This window comes from Camelus bactrianus, chromosome 14, assembly GCF_048773025.1.
Source record: "Camelus bactrianus isolate YW-2024 breed Bactrian camel chromosome 14, ASM4877302v1, whole genome shotgun sequence".
NCBI classification, from domain to species: domain Eukaryota; kingdom Metazoa; phylum Chordata; class Mammalia; order Artiodactyla; family Camelidae; genus Camelus; species Camelus bactrianus.
In genome coordinates, this window is record NC_133552.1 from 29589243 (window position 1) to 29611444 (window position 22202).

Sequence of the window (22202 nt, forward strand, 5' to 3'; positions counted from 1 at the left end):
CTTTGAAATGAAAGTGTATCTCTGAGAAGTAAATCTTTATGGAGTTTTCTTCCTGTTTAATCAGTCATAAAGTACATTCTGAGACTTACAATTTTTAGTTCTGGTCCCACGTGTCAGTAAATATCTTTCAGAAAGCCTTAACATGGCAGAAACACACATACAATTCACAATTCCACAACTTTTGTTTTTCCTCCAGGCTTTGGAAGTAGAAATTCTTTATTAGGTCACCATTCCATGATTTTCCACTATAATTCAGAGATCATCAATCAACTTAAAGTGAACAATTTCTTCTTTGAGGCTCATAACAAATTTCTCTTTCTTAATCACTTTTTCACATCATTAGAAATATGTACTTTTAGTCTTATCATTTCCTACCTTTATTAAAATTGGGCATTCTATATGTAAAAAAACTTCCTATTCAAGTCTTAGAATAACCTTGAATTATTTCAATATGTATAGGTCTGACCTACACTGTCTTGTCATTTTTATATATACATATATTCTTATATATATACATATATATAAAATCTTTCCTGGCACTCCACTTCAGCCCAATTCACTTACTTAGTGATAGGGATAGTTGGAAGAACTTATCATCATCTACAATTTTACCACCACTAAAATAATTTTGTGGCCTCAAATACTTATCTCTTCTATTTTTTCCACTTGATTAATCCCATTGGACATGATACTTTACCTCACTGATAATTTTATAACTTTATTACTCCTTGTTACTAATCTCTGTGCTCCTTGTTTTTATTATTTTTTCTATGACAAGTCATGCCATCATAGACATGATCTCCTAATTCTCTAGGAAATGCAGTTCTCTCACTTGTTCCTTGAATATTCCACATAATTTTCCAAAAACACAACTTTGGTTCAATGACATAATCTTTTTTTTTTTTTCTTAAAGTGTCCATGGCTTAAACAGAATTTTTCCTGAGAGAACTGTTTGTTGCCATTATAAAATTGTAATCTACAATTACAACTGAATTCCAGAAAAGTCTCCAAATTTAGTTTTCATTCATTCTACCAAAGATTTATTTCAAATTAATAATCTTTTCCCCATAACTTTTACTTTGATATCTATACAATTACAGTGTGTATATACCCTTGCTTCCTCTACTATGGAAAATACTATAGTGCTTATGTTTCTACCTTATTGTGGAAAGTGATAATTTTTTTCTCTTCTTCAGGTGCACTGTTAGACTATTTTCTGAGCTTCTTAGTAGTTGTTTGTAACCTTATTGATCAAATTCTGTCCAATGGATATGGGCAAAAGATCTATGCTACATTCATATATGGTTCTTAAAATATTTCCCTTATGATTTCCCATATCTTTATTCCCTCATCTCTTACCTAGGTATAGGAAACTCTTAAAAGGACACCACATTTCTAGAGGATAGCAGAGCAACAAAATGGAAGGAAGCCTGGGTCCTTGAAATAATGTGTTTTGCCTTATGTATTATGGTGTAATAAAAGTGCCTCAAAATAACAAATGTTTATTATATTTCATATTTAATGGATTGACTTGACAGTGATTTTGCTTTATATGGTATTACTTGAAGGACTGGCATGGCTAAACACTCCAAAATATCTTAATTCACTGACTGGTAGCTAGGACCTCAGATGGGCCTGCAGGCCAGGAGCCTCATTTCTCCTCCACAAAGGCCTTTGCACATGAGTACTTAGACTTTCTTTCAGCATTGGTGTTTGAGTTCCAAAAAGGAGAATTTCAAATGGTAAAGACAGAACATGCAGAACACTTAAGACCCTATCTCATAATTTAATGATACTTCTTATTTTATTAGTCAAAATAAATCACTGGGCAAGGCCAGATTCAAGGGAAGAGAAAAAAGCCTCACATTTCAATGAGGAAAGAGCAAAGGATTTTTAGGCATCTCTAACTGAACACAGCCCTCTCTGGTTAAAATTACTTATTCTTATTTATGCTCATCTCACATGTAAAGTATATTTAATTTTCTCCCAAATTTTAGTAGACTGTTTCCAATGTGAAGTTCATTTAAATGTTATTAGATGCAGATAAGGCTCTGTTGGGTTGTTCCATGAATGCAGTGAACCCAAACCTAAAGTGATATTGTATTTGTAACCTAAGAACCAAACTTACTAACAGATAACATTTATTATTATAATTAATGTAGAATTAATATAGAAGAGGTGACTTATCCCTCCTCCTTTGCTGGCAGATGTGCAACAGATTTTTCATCTTCTGCCTATTGATACTAATTAGTGCTACAGGAAACAATCAATTCAGAAAAAGTGATAGAAAGTGCTATATATGTATTTGTATTTGTATGTCTGATATGGAGTACTTTGATGAAAATTTCAATAAAGTTACCAGAAAAGACATCACCATCATGATAGATTTTGAGTAAAGAACTGAAGAAAATATGACAGCAAATCATGCAGTAATTTGTCAATGACAGAAGTTTAAGAGACTTTTTTAAGTCTCTTACAGTAATCTAGGAAAGGGACATAAGGGGTTCAAACTGGAGGATAACTTTTGAGGGGCCAAGACATGATAAAATTATGAATGTTTTTAAAAATGGTGCCAAGAACATTTCTGATAAATGGCTGGGCCAAGAGAGAGAAAGGAGTCAACAAAGACTGACCTCAATAATTTTTGCCTGAGAAGAATAGGAGGAATAGGATTACCATTATCTGATTTGGAAGAATATCTGCAGAATAAAAAGGTTTAGGGAAAAATTCAAAATATGTTTTAGATAAGTTAATTTTACAATTCCTAATTGATCCCCAATGGAAATTGTCAACAAGAGTAAGAATTTGGACATTAGAGCCTAGAATTCTGGTTCAAATGTAAGTGACCACTGAAATAAGGTTAGGACTAAGATATGGCAAATGATTATTGCAATATGAAAGTCATTTGCATACTTGACAGTGCCATTTTAGTGGTTGTGTGGAGAGCTATTTTCCAAATCATACAACTTTTTTTTATCAATGACTGAAGTTGACAACTATATTTACTCACCTCTGTTCTGCACATATATTTAACTTAGTGAAAATCATGTTCAATATATTTTCACAAAACCATTTAATATTCATTTTCTTGCTATTGGATATTGTGAAATACTAACATAAAACAAACACCCCTAAAAGGGTTCCCCTCAAAGTGTAAAGACATTGATTCTTCTTATACCCAAAAGTCAAGTTTATACTTGGGAGATGGTGCATTGTGTAGCAAAAGATTTTTAAAGATTTATTTAAAAATAAAGAAAAAATTGTACCCTTAAGAACAGGAGGCAGGCTGATCCAAGGGAGGAAAAGTGGTGTTTTTTCCCTCCCCTTTCTCTTATACCCTTGCTTTGAGGTGGTCTCTTGATTGATTGATGGTTCTTGTCCCTGGAATGCTTAGTCATGTTTGGCCCCTTTGGACATGTTCTTATCCATGGTGTACAAAGGAAAACCCATGGTGGGGGTGCTAAAGTGCAATGTTAATTATAATTCAATGAATATTCATTGTGTCCAGTTAAGTCCTTTCTGCTACTGTGCAGTCATGGCTGTCAGGTTTTAACCATTATGTTTTTTTTAAACTTTTTTTTTATTGAGTTATAGTCATTCTACAATTTTGTCAAATTCCAGTGTAGAGCACAATTTTTCAGTTATACATGAACATACATATATTCATTGTCACATTATGTTTGCTGGCACTTATTTAGAAGAAGTAAAGTATCTTTATGCTGGAGGTGAGCATAATATCATCTCCCAGAGAATTTCCTTCTCCTCCACTTATCTGCCTAGTGCCCCAGCTTATATAACTAACTAACAAAAGGGTAATGGAAATTAAAATATCTTTGAGTAATAGGTGGACTTAAAATACACTGCATTAAGGGCTACAATAGAGATATGCATAAAAGTTGGGTACAAAATTAAGATTGGGGTAAGGAGTCATGAGGAGATACATTAAGAGAAAATTTCCTATGTAAAGAGATGACTTGGTTGAGATCTCAAGGACAAAAAATTAATAGTCCAGACTGAGTGTGTTCAAAATCTTTGAGTTGAGATAGAGTATAACCCATTAAGGGACGTGAAGATAATTGCATGCAGATATAGCCTATCGTTTGTAACAAACCTAGTAGCAAGAATTAAGGAGGGAAAAAATAAACAGGGTGAAGATATTTAAGGCTATCCTTGTTAAACTAGTCAAAGGAGCTTGATTTTATCCTAAAAGAAACATATGCAACAGAAGTATTTTAAGCAGAAGAATGTCATATTGAGTTTAAATATAGACTCTTCTACAGGAATGCTTAAATGACAAAACATATTTTGTTTAGCTTGTGTTAAATGGCCCTATATATTGGCTTAAAGAATCCAAAATATAGATTATTTGAGGTATAGATAGATAGATAGAAAGATAAATAGATAGATATACACCTATCTGTAAATCTATATAGGTATCCACCATGATTATAGTTAAAATAGTATCATTAATACTTAACACTGTACAACTTGGATACAAGGAAGGTCAAGAAAGAGTCAAGGATTGCTTAGCACAGTAACTCCAAATCTATCTCTCTGAAAGGTCACACTGAAATTTAAACTAAAGAATTTACATTGTTTTATAACAGAGAGAAGGATTGAACAAGGAATAGATTAGCCTTATTTTTAAGGGGTAGGTCTGCACTATTTTCTTATTTTTAAATTTTATTTTATTGAGTTATAGTTGGTTTAAAATCTTGTCAATTTCCAGTGTAGAACACAATTTTCAGTTTTACATGAATATACATATATTCATAGTCACACACTTTTCCACCATGAGCTACCACAAGATATTGTATATATTCCCCTGTGCTATACAGTATAATCTTGTTTATCTATTCTATATATAACTATCCATATCTACAAATTTTGAACATCTAGTCTATCCCTTCCCAAACCCCTCCCCCTGAAAATCACAAGTTTATATTCTATGTCTATCAGTCTGTTTCTGTTTTCTATTTATGTTCATTTGTCTTTTTCTTTTTCTTTTTTTTTTTTTTTTTTTTTAGATTCCATATATGAGCAACCTCATATGGTATTCTTCTTTCTCTTTCTGACTTAATTCACTTAGAATGACATTCTCCAGGGACATTCATGTTGCTACAAATGGCGTTAGGTTGTCATTATTTATGGCTTAATAGTATTCCATTGTATAAATATACCACCTCTTCTTTATCCAGTCATCTGTCAATGGACATTTAGGATTTTTCCATGTCTTGCCTATTGTAAATAGTGCTGCTATGAACATTGGGGTGCAGGTCTTTTTGACATAGGATTTCTTCTTGATATATGCCCAGGAGTGGGATTACTGGGTCATATGGTAAGTCTATTCCTAGTCTTTTGAGGAATCGCCATATTGTTTTCCACAGTGGCTGCACCAAACTGCATTCCCACCAACAGTGTAGGAAGGTTCTCTTTTCTCCACAGCCTCGCCAGCATTTGTCATTTGTGGATTTTTGAATGAAGGTCATTCTGACTGATGTGAGGCGATACCTCTTTGTAGTTTTGATTTGCATTTCCCTGATTATTAGTGATATTGGACATTTTTTCATGTGCCTATTGATCATTCATAATTCTTCCTTGGAGAATTGCTTGTTTAGGTCTTCTGCCCATTTTTGGATTGGGTTGTTTGTTTTTTCTTTATTAAGTCATATGAGCTGCTTATCTATTCTGGAGATCAAGCCTCTGTCAGTTTCATCTTTTACAAAAATTTTCTCCCATTCTATAGATTGTCATTTTGTTTTGACTATAGTTTCCTTTGCTGTGAAAAAGCTTGTAAGTTTCATTAGGTCCCATGTGTTTATTCTTGCTTTTATTTCTATTGCTTCGCTAGATTGCCCTAGGAGAATATTTTTGAGATGTATATGAGGTGATGTTTTGCCTATGTTTTCTTCTTGGAGTTTTATTGTATCTTGTCTTATGTTTAAGTCTTTTATCCATTTTGAGTTTATTTTTGTGTATTCTGTAAGGGACTGTTCTAGCTTCATTGATTTATATGCTGCTGTCCAGTTTTCCCAACAACACTTGCTGAAGAGACTGTCTTTATTTCATTGTATATTCTTGCCTCCTTTGTCAAAGACTAGTTGACCAAAAGTTTGTGGGTTCATTTCTGGGCTCTCTATTTGGTTCCATTGGTCTGTATATCTATTTTAGTACCAATATCATGCTGTTTTGATTACTGTAGCTCTGCAGTATTGTTTGAAGACTGGGAGCATTATTCCTTCAGCCTCTTTCTTTTTCCTTATTAATGTCTTGGCAATTCTAGGTCTTTTGTGATTCCATATAATTTTTATTGTGATTTGTTCTAGTTCTGTGAAATCAGTCCTGGATAATTTGATAGGGACTGCATTAAATCTGTAGAATGCCTTGGGCAGTGTGAACATTTAACAATATTGATTCTTTCAATCTGGAGCATGGGATATCTTTCCATTTTTTAAAGTCTTCTTTAATTTTCTTAAACATTTATAGTTTTCTGTGTATAATTCTTTCATCTCCTTAGTTAGATTTATTCCTAGTCATTTTATTACTTTGGGTGCTATTTTAAAGAGGATTGTTTCTTTACCTCTTTTCCTGTGGACTCATGATTAGTGTAAATAAATGCAGGTGATTTTTGTACATTAATCTTGTAACTTGCTACCCTGCTGAATACTTCAATTATTTCTAGAATATTGTGGGGACCTTTTAGGGTTTTCTATGCATAGTATCATGTCATCTGCATATAGGGACATTTTACCTCTTCTTTTCCAATTTGGATTCCTTTTATTTCTCTCTCTTGCCTGATTGCTGTGTCTAGAACTTCCAGGACTATGTTGAATAAAAGTGGTGAAAGTGGAGAGCCTTGTCTAGTCCTAGATTTTAGTGGGAAGCTTTTGAGTTTTTCACCGTTGAGTACTATGCTGGCTGTAGGTTTGTCATATATAGCTTTTATTATGTTGAGATATGTTCCCTCTATACACACTTTGGTGAGAGTTTTTACCATAAATGTGTGTTGAAACTTATCAAATGCTTTTTCTGCATCTTTTGAGATGATCATGTGATTTTTGTCCTTTCTTTTGTTGATGTGATGTATTACATTGATTGATTTACATATGTTGAAACATCCTTGTGTCCCTGGGATGAATCCTACTTGATTATGGTGTATAATCTTTTTTATGTGCTGTTGGATTCTATTTGATAATATTTTGGTAAGGATTTTTGCATCTATGTTCATCAGTGATATTGGTTTGTAATTCTCTTTTTTGGTAGTATCTTTGCCTGGTTTTGGTATCAGGGTGATGGTGGTTATGTAGAATGAGTTTGGGAGTATTCCCTCCTTTTCAATCTTCTGGAGGAGTTTGAGAAGGACTGGTATGAGTTCTTCTTTGTATGTTTGGTAGAATTCCCCAATGAAGCCGTCCAGTCCTGGACTTTTATTTCTAGGGAGGTTTTTTATTGCTAATTTGATTTTATTTCTAGTGATTGGTTTGTTGAAGTGGTCAGTTTAGTTCTTCTTTATTCAGTCTTGGTAGACTGTATGTTTCCAAAAACTTGTCCATCTCCTCTAGGTTATCCATTTTGCTTCCATATATTCATTTTGTTTTTATTATATTCATAATGTTTTTGTATGATATTCTGTATTTCTGTTAATGATTGTAATTTCTCCATTTTCCTTTCTTATTTTGCTCATTTGTCCTCTCTCTTTTCTCTCCTTTGTGAGCTTGGCCAAAGGTTTTTGGATTTTATTTACTCTTTCATAAAACTAGTTCCTGGTTTGATTCATTTTTTCTATTTTTTTTTAATCTCTATTTCATTTATTTCCTGCCTGATCATTGTTATTTCCTTCTGCTGATTTTTTTTTTTTTTGCTCTTTTTTTTTTTCTAATTCTTTTAGCTGGTGGGTTAGATTGTTTATTTGAGATTGTTCTTCTTTTTTGAGGAATGCCTGTATCACTATAAACTTCCCTCTTGGCCTTGTCTTTGCTGTGTCCCATAAATTTTGTTTGGTTGTGTTTTCATTGTCATTTGTCTAAAGGAAATTTTTAATTTCACTTTGATTTCATCATTGACCTTTTTTTTTTTTTTTTTTTTTAGTAGCATGCCATTTAATCCCCATGCTGTCAGTTTCTTATCCTTTGTTTTTCTGTAGTTGATTTCTAGTTTCATGGCATTGTGGTTTGAAAAGATGCTTGAGATAATTTCTATCTTCTTAAAATTGTTAAGGCTTCTTTCGTGCCTAAGTACATGATCAATCCTAGAAAATGTTCCATGTGCACTTGAAAAAAAATGTATATTCTATTTTTGAGGGGTGTAATGTTCTGAAAATATATGCCAAATCTAAATTTTCTATTGTCTCATTTAATTTCTCTGTTGCCTTACTTATTTTCTGTCTGGAAGATCTGTCCAGTGATGTTAATGCAGTGTTAAAGTCTCCCAAAATGATTGTATTCCCATAAATTTCCCCCTTTATCTCTGTTAGTAGTTACTTTATATACTTAAGTGATCCTATATTGGAAGCATATATATTAATGTGTGTAATATTCTCATCTTTTATTACTCCTTTAATCATTATAAAATGTCCTTCTTTATCTTTCTTTTATGGCATCTATTTTTACTGAAATCAGTATTGCTACACCTGCTTTTTTGGCTTTTCCATTTGCATGGAATATCCTTTTCCATACTCTCACTCTCAATCTATATGTGTCCTTCTCCCTAAAGTGGGTTTCTTGCATGAAACATATTGAAGGTTATTGCTTTATTATCCAGTCTGCCACTTTATGTCTTTTGATTGGAACATTTAGTCCATTGACATTTACAGTAATCAATGAAAGATGTGTGTTTATTGCCATTTTGAACTTGTATTTGCAGTTGATTTGGTATTTCCTCTTTGTTCCTTTCTTCTTCCTTTTGTGGTTTGATAATTTTCCTTTGTATTATCTTGGATTTTATTTAGTTTTTCTGACTCATCTGTAAGATTTTGGCTTGTCATTACCCTTTTTTGTCAGTCTATTAACCCATTACTATGACAGTTTGTATTAAACAGATAGTTCATCCTACAGAGAACAAAAAAGTTTTAAAAGAGAGAGAGAAAAAAAAAACAAAAAACACTGTATTTTCTTGCTTCCCTCTCCCACCCTTAATTATTTAGATGTCTTCTTTTACAATTTCATGTTTTTTCCATTTGTTATTCATGGTAGTTGCCACCTTACCATTTATGGTTTTCTTGTTTCTGTAGCATCCTGCTTCTTTTCTTTTTAGAGTAGACCATTCTATACTTCTTTTAGTATGAGTTTAATGTTGCTAAACACTTCTAGTTTTTGCTTGTCTGTGAAGTTCTTTAGCTCTCCTTCTATTCTAAAGTATAACCTTGCTGGATAAAGTATCCTAGGCTGCATCTTTTCTTCATTCAGGACTTTGACTATATCTTGCCACTCCCTTCTGACCTCTAGTGTTTGTGTAGAGAAATCAGCTGAAAGCCTTATGGGGTTTCCCTGTAACTGACTCTTTGTTTTTCTCTGCTGCCTTTAGGATCATTTCTTTATCATTAACCCTGGCCATCTTGGTTGTAATATGTCTTGGTATGGGTCTGTTTGGGTTCTTCCTGTTTGGAACACTTTGAGCTTCCTGTACTTGGATACCTTATTCAATCTTTAGTTTTGGGAAGTTTTCAGTCACGACTTCTTCAAATGCCTTTTCAATCCCCTTTGCTCTTTTTTCTTCTTTTGGAACCTCTGTTATGTGTACATTGGCATGCTTTATATTATTCCATAGGTCCTTTATATTGTTTTCATTTTTCTGTGGGTGGTTTCTCTTGTCCTGTCTTCTAGGTCACTTATATGTTCCTCTGCATTATCTAGCCTGCTTTGTACAGCCTTTAGATCAGCTCTCATCTCAGCAAATATGTTTTCCAATTTCACTTGGCTCCTCTTTATAGCTTCAATTTCATTTTTGACATATCCTATGTCTCTAAACACTATCTTTTTTAGTTCCTTCAGTACTTTGTTAACTCCTTTTTTGAAATCTTGATCTAATAGGCTATCAATGTCTATTTCATTGATCATTCTTTCAGGGAATTTCTCTTGTTCTTTAATTGGGAGAGTTCCTCTGCTTTTTCATCTTGCTCATATCTCTCTGGCACTGTGGCTTATGGAGTATTAGTTATCCATTTTGGTCCTTAAAGAGTTTATTCATTTTTCTATCTAAAGTGTAAGAACTGAGAAAAAAGAAAAACTGGATGTGTTCCTGTGGAGACTCCTAAAATATTTTATCCAGAAATCTTTCTTTCCTCACCCTGCTGTGGGAACTCAGCTTGCTGCTTCCAGAGCCCCTCCATTGGCTGCCCTGTTCTGTGCTTCTCCCAGGGCTGTCAGCAAGCAGATCACACCCCCTCCTGACACTGTGGTCATGTTCTGTGATCTTACACATGGGTTGGTGGGTCATGCCCCCTCCTGATGCCATGGTAATGCTGCATGGTAGTTCAGCGTGTCATTTCCCCTCTGGATACCGTGGTCAGATGTTGAGCTCATGCACGGTAGGCGGGCAGGTTGTGGCCCCTCCCAACAGCAGGGTCAGGTGCTGCACTGCTACATGGAAGGTTGGTGGGTCCCCTCCCAATGCCAGTAGCTCCCCTTCTCTGTGCAGCTGCCTGCTTTGCCTTGGGACCACACTCCTTAGGCTCAGGGAAGACAGCAGAACAGCACTCGCCTCTGCTCCCCTGCCAGATCTCAGCTCCTTTTTCGTTTGTCTTAGTGGGTTGAGTTCTCAGAGGTACCAGGGCAGAAAGATCCTATTTCCTTTGGGCTGTAAACAAGTCTGGCTTGGCTATGAGGTCACTAAGCTCCTAGGTACAGATTCAGGTTTTGCCTCTGCCCCCACTTGGGTGCTAAGCACCAGTGGATATGGTGACTGAAAGCTGGTTAGGTGGGTTTTTGGAGATGAAGTCTATGGCACCCTTCCCCCCATGGCACACCAGCTGTGTTGCTTTTTTTTTCTTTTTTTCATATTTTATGGAGGACTCAAGTGTTTCTACTCTGTAGACCCTCCCAGCCAAAGTGCACAACACCCTGCAGTTTCCTGGGGTTGTCTCTATGCAGCTTGCCCCAGTCCTCTGCCTGGTTAGGGCAGCCTGTCCTGTCCTCCACCTGCCTCTTTGCCTCTAGGACTGGGGGTTGCAGAGACCCTCTGTGCCCATTTAACATAGTTCTGTCTGTCAAGGGCTGTTCCATACAAATATGAGGCTTTGAGGTTCCCCCTCCATCCCACTGATCTCTCTAATGGAGGGGGAGAGACCCAGTGAATGAGTGATATTCCTCCTTTGCTGCTCCCTCCCCAAAGGACTGGTCAGGTATTGTTTTGCTTTTTCTTCTTTCTTTTCTCCTACCAGATTTGTTGTGTCTTTGTCTTTTGAAAAAGGGTTGTTCTGTCAGTGTTCAGCAGGTGCTCTGGTTGGCTGGGTGGGCCCGTGGATGTGAGTTTTGGTGTATTTGTGGTAAAGGGTGAGTTATGAGTGTCCTTCTACTCCACCATCTTGCCCGATCACCCTCAAGGCAGTACTTTTGAAATTGAAAACTTCTGTACATCAATATGGGACTATGGAACTTTGGAAAGAGCAAATTTAAAATTTAGCATTTCTTCAATATTTAAATATTTTAATGAATATAGATCAGTGTCACGAAGAAAAATTAATATTCTCATTATTCATTCACCTGAAAAATATTAAACAATCAAAAACATTAAATGAATAGATAAAATAGTATTTTTTAATGGTTCTTACTTTCTGGTACTTTGTGATATAATTTTCTCACTTTTAATGGATGGAGAGTGTTAGGACTCATGGATATAATTTAGTATATCTTTAAGTGTAATCTCTACTTCTCAAATTGAATATATTTTTCTCTTTCCCCTACTTCCATAGAGAAAAGAAAAAAAAAAAGTCTATATATGCTAACATTTTAAGTAGGTATAATAAAAAGACTCAAGATAAATTTTTAGAAACTATAAAAGATATATTTGCTCTGTGCCAGAATCATTTTTCTAATAAATTAAAAAAGACATATGTTCCCCAATATTTATAATGGCACTATTTGCAATGGCCAAGACATAGAAGCAGCCTGAATGTCTATTGGCAGATGACTGCATAGGGATGATGTGGCACATATATACAATGGAACACTACTTAGCCATAAAAAAGAATAAAATAATGCCATTTGCAGCAATATGGATGGACCTGAAGATTGTCATTGTAAGTGCAGTGGGCTGGAAAGAGAAAGAAAAATGCCGTATTATATCATTTCTATAAAGACTGTAATAATAATAATAATGACACAAATGAACTAATTATTATTTTGATTTCTTGAATATGTGTAAGCATATTAGACTGTTTATGATTGGATTACTGCATTCTGTTGATTCTTACTTTGTAGTTGGCTTTATTCCTTTGATAAATATGTAAGTTTAAAAAGCCAAAGATCTAATCTGTTCTTAAAAACAATAATTAGTACATATATGAAAACTAAAAAACAGTGCAGTATATATATATGTATTTACATTCAATATAATGTGGATGTGCAGTTGAATTGTAATAATTCTACATAATGAAACTGAAAAAGAAAAAAAGAATCATTTTTCTAATTATTAGAAATATTTTGCAATTAAGAAATTAGTTTTGTGATAGTACTTTTGTCTTGGGCTATTCAGATACCAGGTAAATATATTTAAGGAATTTTTGAATCATCCATCTACACTGGAATAGGTTTTATTTTATAGATTCTAAGTTCCTTATAATGCTAGGGCTATGGAAAATGATGATTTATTTGAATGGTACATAGATGCCTTAACAAATTGTTGACAGATATACCAGGTGCTCTTGGAAGTCTGTAGGGAAAGTGTTTTTGGTAAAACTGCTTAAAATCCCACAGTGTTGGAATCATCATACCAACTTCATGTTTGCTTAACACTGCCCTCGCCAGATCCAAAAGCCTCACATCCACTCTAGAACACAAACAAATCTCAAAAACTTTCTTTTCTGGGAAGTTTAATTATCTTAATTATGAATGATACCAAATAGGAATATAAAGAGGAAAATTTTAAGTGCCATCCCATATCTGTTGCCTAAATTTAGAATTTTATAACTACAATGTTGTCAAGATATAATTCTCCTTCTATGACTGTTTCTCTCCACCTGTCTCCTTTCTAATATTTTCAAACACTAACAGGGCAAGAATCAAAATTAAACTTACCTTATGGGTAAGTCAGATAGTTAATTACCACTAATGACCTAGTCATTAGCAAAATAAACCTGGATAATCAAAATGATACAAATAAGGAAAGCATTTTTTGCCTAGCTTTTGCTTGTGTTTTGAGTACCCAGTACCTGCTAATGGTAACAAAACCTCTCAATCCTGATCCAGTCCCCACCCCAACATCACCACCAAGTATGAGTTACTCTCAGCATGTGTAAAATTGCCTGTGTATCTTTCCTTCTACATCAGAAAGAAAAGCAGGAGTCTTTGTACAGGAATCTTATCTTCCACATTCAGTGCACACTGAATTAAAGAATGAATGTTAAGTAAACTGTTGATCATTTTATAGAAAAGAAAGTATCTCATAATTTCCCTTCTTGTTATTCCAAATCATAATTGATGATTTTGGTAACATTTTTGAAAATTAAATGTATAGCAAGCAATTGATAACTGAATGGAGTTATAACAATGTTTCTTTGCTGTAATTCATTTAAAAATATTATGATCCATATGCTGCTAATTTACCACAGATTTCCAGATTTTTGCTTTATTTATGCATTTTAGAGGTTCTCACATAGATTTCTTAATTAATGAAAAATTCTTTGACATCAACAAAATACTTGATAAGCATGACAGACCAGCTGTGAAAAGGATCCTTATTTCTTTACTGTATCTTGTCATGGATCCTGGCTTGTGTGTGTATGTGTGTATACACCTGTGTGTGTGTGTGTGAGTTCAAAACAAAGAAAAAACTTTTACTTCAGTAACTCCAAAGTTTTTATAGACACCAATAATTTAGAATAAAAACATTGTGTAGAAGTTCCTCCTGTGGCATTTGCTAAGTATACATATTTGACCAAGACTCTGCTCTGTTTTAGTGGAAAAATGACTCTTAAAAAGCATAATTTTTAACAAACAAATAAAATAAAACAAAACACCTCATAGATATGTAAACGAGATTAGTAGTTACCAGAAAAGTGTTGGGGGGAGTGGGAAATAGGTGAAGTATAAACTGCACTGTGATAGATGGTAACTAGACTTATTGTAGTGATCACTCTGTACTGTATACAGATGTTGAACTACATTTCTGTACACCTGAAACTTATATAGTAATAATAATAATAATAACAATAAAACAGAGTTGTTAAGAGGATTAAATGAGAAAATATATATGAAAGGCTAAATGCCTGACACAGATAGGTTTCCAAATTGAGATATGTTTAAAACAGACAGACAAACAAAAATAAAAATGATGACCTTTTGATATAAATTAGTATTTAGGGGCAAGTGTACTGGAAATTCTCATCTAAAAAGTCACATTTTATGACAGGAATTGGAACACTACAGACTACTCAATTATCTCTCCATTCTCCCACACAGCTATGTTTCAGTCTTTCTAGTCTATTATCTCCCATCATACTAAATTTGTGATCTATATCACAGAGAAAATAAGTCTTCAGGTATTTTACTTTCTTTTTAGCTTGCAAATCCATTCACAAATCTTTATTTTGACACTCATTTAATTTAGGTGACCACTGTATATCACTGGAATCAATGTAATAGTCTGTTAACTATGCCCCTAGCCTATTCTCTCCAAATTCCAGCCCCTCAAAAATCCAAGCTTTGTACTGTAATCAAAGTAGTATTTCAAAATATAAACCTGATTCTATCATTCTAATCTTAAAATATTTTCATAGTTTTTCAGTGTCCTACAGATACAGCCCAATCTTTTAGCATAGCATACAAAGTATTTCATGAATTATTCCTGACCCTTTCTTCATCTTTTACCATCTTCTCTGTGGTGAGGTAACACATTCAATTAACTAGTGTATGGTTGCTAGAATTGTTATATCTTTTTGTTTCCTCACCCCAGCATGTATCTATCCCTTTCACTCCTTTTCATACACCAAATTCTTACTTCTGCTAGTCTCCATTTCCAAAACTGGATTCAGTATCCCTCTTATTTATTCCCAAAGTATCATCTATACTTCTAGAGTGTGTACAATGGCCTATTTTCTTTTCCCTATCTTCCAACAGATGATAGAGGTTTTGAAGGGAACCAGCATTTGACTCACATTTGGAGCTCAGTAAATATTTTTCAAATTAGTATTGAGTTTGAGTTATATTTTCTTACACAGAAATTTGTCATTGTGAACTACTATGTCTTTAGTTCTTGAGAAAAATCTGCTAGTACAGAATCATATTCTGAATAATTTTATTAATAAGGTTTCTGTTTGCTTCAACACAAATAGGAAAGAAAGCATGACTTAACACTTGTATTTTTCAAAATACATTTCTTGTAGAAATATCAAATTCCTTACAATTCATATGACAATAATTTAATTTAGGACTATCTGAATCAATGATAAGCACAGGTGGATTTTAAAATGAAAAAAACAAATGTTGACCTATCAATTCCTCATGAATTCATACATAGATTGAGGAAAATGGACTGCTTGAAAAAATAACTATTGTCTGTGAGATAGTCCAGTGGATTGTTTACAAGCATACTGCAGAAAAAAAAATCGCTTATGTAAGTTCTCTATATAATTGGAGTACTGTTATAAAAACTCTAGCAGCTGCATAGCAATTTTTACTAGGTTCTTGATCTCTTTTAATATACAAGTGATTTTGTTTTGTAATATTACTTTGGTTAAGGTATCTAAAATTTGACATTTTGGTTTTTGCTAGATTTCAGATTAAATTTATACATACTTATTGTATATATGTGAGTGTATGTAAAATTATGTATATGCAGTTTATATTTATATATCATAAATACTAATTTCAAAAATTAATTTTAAATAATTTAGTGAACAGTCTAACAATCCAACAATAAAATAAGTGTACCACAAAATAAATTGACAAAGGATAAAACATACATTGTCAAGAATAAATATTAACCCTTCTGTGGCAGTTGGTGGGCAGGTCGGTCACGATAGTCGGGCACTGATTAGAGGTGAGGCTATGTGGTGGTGGCAGCCAGGATGGGCCAGCAGGGTTAGGAGTAACAGGACGTCGCTGCAGAGCTTCTTCCCCTAGATACAGAGTGGCCAGAGCGGAGGCGGCAACACTGCCATCCAGTCCTGAGGAGCCTGCGCTGCTCGGGACCCGCATGCCTTCTCACCCGCACCAACGCCAATGACCTGATTCTGCCAGCTGGCCAGGCCTGACTGAGCGCTGAGCAAGCAGGCAATACTAGACCCTTGAAGCACAAGACCCTACCCCAAGAACATGAAGCTGTTGGAGAACTCCAGCTTCGAGGCCATCAACTCGCAGCTGACGGTGGAGACCGGAGATGCGCACATCATCGGCAGGATTGAGAGCTACTCATGCAAGATGGCCGGAGATGACAAGCACATGTACAAGCACTTCTGTCAGGAGGGTGAGCCACACATGCTGGAGGCACTGTCCCACCTGAGACCTTGGGCCTCAGCCCCAGCAGGCTGAGTAAGAGCCAAGCTGGCAAGGACGAGGCCCCCCTCAGTGACAAGCGCAGCTGCAAGACCCTCTTCTACCTAACTGCCATGCTCAATTTGTCCTTCTGGCCAGACTATGACTTCAGCACAGCTCCAAGCCACGTCTTTAGCCAGGAACCCTGCCTCAGGTGGGTGGTGAACGCAGTCAACTGCAGTCTGTTCTCAGCCATATGAGAGGCGTTCAAGGCCCTGAAGCCACCGCTGTGAACGCAGTCGATGAGGAGATCTGCCTGACGGAATGTGACATCTACAGCTACAACCCAGACTTAGATTCAGACTCCTTTGGGGAAGATGGCAGCCACTGGTCCTTCAACTACGTCAACAAGTGCCTGAAAAGGATTATTTTCTTCTAGTGCTGCTCAATTATCAGTGGGTCCACCTACACTTCCTCGGAGGCAGGCAACGAACTGGACATGGAGCTAGGGAGGAGGAAGAGAAGGAAGACAGCAGTGGTGGAGGCAACGAGGGGACCAGCACCATGGAAGAGGACAGTGTCCTGGTGATCCAATGTGAAGAAGAGGAACAGAGACCCCAGCTTCACCCAGCTTCAAAGACTGCCTGGACCTTCTCACCTGAGAGGCCCCAGGGCGTCCACAGCTGCTGGCCAGATCCTGACGCTGCCACAGTACCAGTGCTGCCGAAGGCCACGCCTGCCTAGCCCTTTGGCTCTAGCCTGTGGATGTCTGCTCACTCCCATGGACTCCTGCCACCTGCACTATGGCTGGACTGGACAACACAGGGCTTGGTGAGAAGAGCCAGTGCCCTGCCCAGATGAACTGACATAGGCAGGGACAGCTGGACCACAGATTTTATTTTTATATTTTGTTCTGGGTCAGGCCTGGGCCTGCACACTCCAGCCCAAAGGGCCAGAGACCCAGCAGGAGGTTCCCAGTGGTCATCTGCCCACTTGTACCCCCCTTTTTGCCAATTGGGCAATGTGTGCTGAGTGTCACTTTGCTGCAGCTTGTTTGTTTCCAATAAGTTTCTGTGACTTAGGGAAAAAAAGAATAAATATGAAGATATTCAAAAAACTACAAAATTTTACATTTATAATTATGTCAATCAGGACATAGTTTAGCAGGAAGAAATAGATAATACAACCAATAGTGACCTAAAAATATAGGCATCGTATCCTCACTTATGCAAGAAATTCAAAAGAAGCTGAATTCTTCAATCAGTTCTCTAGTTCAAAAGTCAGACTCAATTATTTCCTTTGTGATAACATGATCTTGTCTAGCTGCAGACAATATATTCATTTCAGGAACAGAATAAACTGGTAAGAATAGAATGGTGGCATCTGATTATTTAAGTGAGAAAATGAAATCCTCTTGAGGGTCCGCAGATGTCCTGAAGTATTTCGTTGACAATAATTGTTTCTCAGGCAATAGTTAGATGGAAAGGAGATAAGGAAAGAAAGTATTTGAATTTCCATGCTTATATATAAAAAATAGGCACTGGAGAGAGGAAAGCAAATGTATAATATTATATTCATCTCTATATGATTGAATGATTGCAAATTATATGCCTTGTTTAACACTTCTAGAAAAGGGGAATTATCTGGTTTGTATAAGCAGGGATGGGGACAAGAACACCATTTAAGTATTTCTTGTCATTGTCTATTGTGTACTTTTTTCAAAGGAACACGTGTTCTGTGTCCTTTTCTGAAACCATATACATAAACCTTGGTAAGAATTGTAGGTCTCTGCTAAAGTCATGGTTGGCCTTATTAATGTAACAATGGTTTTCTTCCATCTAGCAAATTTTCTCACTTTTGTAATAAAAGATGTCTTTCACCTTTCAGCATAATTGCACTATTTTGACCCCCTTTATAGTCTGATCTAGATTTTGCCTCATAGAGCATATTAACATATCTTGGTGAATTGAAAGGTGATTGATAGAGACTATTGATCTTATGAGGCAAATGGAGAGCACATACAGAAGGTAGCACATATAGTAGACCTGCTGGGGCACTACTCACTAGGGTAACAGGATGAGGAACAGGTCACCCTGCCCCAACCCAATGGCCATTCCACTCTGGGGTTGCTCACAGCAACCAGAAGGACTGGATATCAGGATCGAGGATCTGAGGAGGTTTTAAGCTACATGAGTCTAGGGAAGCACTTATCTACTCCTTGATATGACCACGAGTTGGTATGCTGTACTGTAACTCACTGCCAGCTTTGTATTTGTGGTTAGTGGTAGTAATTGGTCTTCCTTTAGCATGACAGAGGGCCTGAAATAATAATAAGCCCATTGAAGATTCACCATATCAACAATTGTTGCTAAGGAAGCAACATGATGTGATTGAGGGCCAAGGATCCAAGTCCTGCAGTTGATCATGATCAGTTGCCCAAGTATTGATGAAGAACTCATTCCAGCAGAGTATAAAATAAGACCAGTCTTCTTCTGAAAAGTCAGGCTGCAGGGACTCAACTAATTCAGGAGAAAATAGTAAAACAATGTAAATGTAATATTTTGAAATGTCAGTTTAAAAACAACGTTTTAACTGGTTTTATTTATACATCTCAATTAGAAGTCCTGGTAAGAATTAGAGTCTCTGTGTTAGTTGCTCAAAATGTGATATTCTCTGACAAAGTTTTAAAAATGTATTGTCAAATTGCATAAAAATTGGATCGCTGGCTTCTGTAAAAGTTGGCAGTTTTTATATTGATGCTAGTATAATGGAGAAGTTAAATAACTTCTATGCTATACTGACAAAGATTCAAAGAGGAAGTAACACTATTTGATGAAACACTAATTTAGAAGTAAAGCCATTTTATTTTACTAAGAAAAATACATATGTTTAATTTTAGTATGAATTTCACTATTAATTAGAAAATAAGTTACAAAATGATCAATATCATAAATCTGCAATTACTAAATACTTTTACTTTGAAAATGTTATTAAAACAGTTGTTGTCCTGTAATTTAGTTTCTAATCATGCCTATGTCATTCTTAATTCTAATCTCCAATTATACCTTGAATTTTACCAAAAAGTAATTAAATCTATTTTTACATATACATTTGAAGCAGAACTATATTTTAGTGACAAACCCTGAAGGAACATAATTTTAGTACCTTAGCATAAATCAAAACTGCCACAGAAGCAGCACTGATTATTATTTCAGATATTTAATAACTAAAATTTTAGTTCAGGAATGAATGGACTTTAAAAAAAAAACAGATAATTGCTTTTTAAAAAGCAGTATTTTATTTTTGCATCTTATTAACTCTTAATTCCTTGGAAATATCCTTCCATGAGAAGCCAGACATAATTAGGAATTGGAGAGAGGTAAAATTTATAAGGACAAATATGTTTATTCTTATAGAAAATATCCAAACATATCATAAAACAGCTATCTTTTCACCAAAATCTAGTTCAGGTGACCAGATTTCTAGACCGATGGTCACCCAGGATGGGTGAGCCAGGACCTCAAGCCATTATTCTTGGTGCTCACTGACATGAAAGAACTATAGACATGAATCCACTAGGCCACCATCCTTGCTGTTATGTATGAAGAATTGGCCCTTTCCTATTTTATGTCATGACTTTCATCTGTTCTTTGAATTCTATTTTTAACTTAGTTCTGGAAAATTTGTGTTATCAATCACATTCATCTTTCTTATGTATTCCATCAGGCTCTCTACACTATCTGTTCCACTGACCTTCAAATACTCATTACTCTTCAAGTTTATGTGAAAAATAAAAGTAAAATTCTACCTTCATACATGTGATTACAAGTTCTTGTCCAGAATCATCTCATTTTTTCCTTTCAACTTAATAACCACACTTTTTGCAAAAGTTATGCAAAAGTTCTCCCTCCATTTTTTCTTCTCTCAGGATGCACAAACTTCTTTCAGTAGCTCAAGTGTACCATGCTTCCTCATTCACAGGACTTTTGCTCTTACTAATTTTTCCCTTTGTAATGCTTCCCATTGCACATTGCCCATATCTTATCAAATTACCCAGTAAACAGACTAGGCAAAATGTAGAGCTTTTCAGGCCATAGGTCAAAAAAATATTCACTGGAGATTGTCACTGGAAAAGTGGGTTATTATCTTTTCTAGCTTTCAGAAAAGTGAACATGAATTTTACTTTTATAAACTAAAAAGTTTAAACATCAACAAAAACAGTAATAGCAATAATAAAATGCATTGTGTGAATAGAGGGCAAAAATGATTAGTATACCAAGATTTTTGAATCCTGTGACCCTGTCTGCTGAGAATGGATGTAACCCTTCCTAGCTAGCAGTTTTTCAGAAGAGCACACAAAGCGAATAAACAAAAAAGGTAATAAATAATATCCAGTAATGTGGAAGGAACCCTTTCTTTTTTACTCTTTGCTAATAATTGTTATCTCAGTTTCCAATTCAAAGACACGTTTTTCCTCAAAGTCTCAAAGTCAATGCAGAGGTAGCTAATCTCAGACACCATAACTGAAAACAGAGAGGAGAATATAAGTTTACCAGGTTTAACTGTTACCAGGAAGAGGGGAACAAAGATTACCTTGGTTCTTAGTCACCCGAAAAAAAAAAAAAAAAGAATTTCTAATGGGAGACAGAATGATATAAACAGCAGATTTCATTAGTGAAACAAAAAGATAGTACAATATAGTACACCCTTGAGAATTGGGGGCTAGCCAATTCAAGAGAGAAAAAAATTACACCACTCTTTTGTCTTTCCTGTTTTTAATACCCTCGCTTAGGGACATTTTTGTGATTGATTGATTGATTGATTCATGGCTCAGGTTCTTTGTGTGCTCAGGCTGATTGACATCTCATGTTCCTAGTGCTCAGGCTTGCCTATCTCTTTAATGTATGTTTTTACTCATGATGCATAAAGATATACCTATGGGAGGGGTTCAAAATTTAATGTTAATTAATTATAATGAGCATTGGGTCAACTTAAGCCAGGTTCTTCTCTCTACTGTGCAGCCACAGCATTCAGTTCTAGTCAGCTTTTTTGCTGACCTTAATTTAGAGAAAGTAAATGTTTTTTTGGAGCTCCTTATCCTGAGTTCAGGTGTACTGCTATTTTCTGGGTTGCTCACTCCCCCTTCCTCTCCTCTTGCCTGGTGCTCATTTCTATCTAACTGCCTAACATTATTAGAGATATAAAGCATACTAGGAATTCTCCTAAGAATAATGTCCCCTTTGGCCACAACTTTGACTCAGAATAATCACTAAAAGGAATGTACTAGAGCACCATAATGTTGTCTACAGTAAATCTGTCTGGCTGTTCCCATGCCCTCAGGAATCCATCTAACTTTCTTTCAAATTCATTCTGTTTGGAAATGAGAAAAAAATGCATGGTAATGCTACTTCCTCTGGTACAGCTAGTGCATAATGATGTTACCAAGTTTATCTTTCTATGGTAACATAACCTATGATGACTTTTGGATAATTAAATTTATTTTCAGTAGGATACTATATAGAGGCATTTAATCTTGGCCTATGTGATTTGCTGTCTTCCATATATGCTGCAGTT

General features: G+C 35.4%; 1 pseudogene; it reads left to right on the plus strand.

Annotated features, from left to right (window-relative positions):
- Positions 1-16460: 16460 nt before the first annotated feature.
- Positions 16461-17372, plus strand: LOC105064470 (repressor of RNA polymerase III transcription MAF1 homolog pseudogene; annotated as a pseudogene).
- The last annotated feature ends 4830 nt before the right edge of the window (positions 17373-22202 follow it).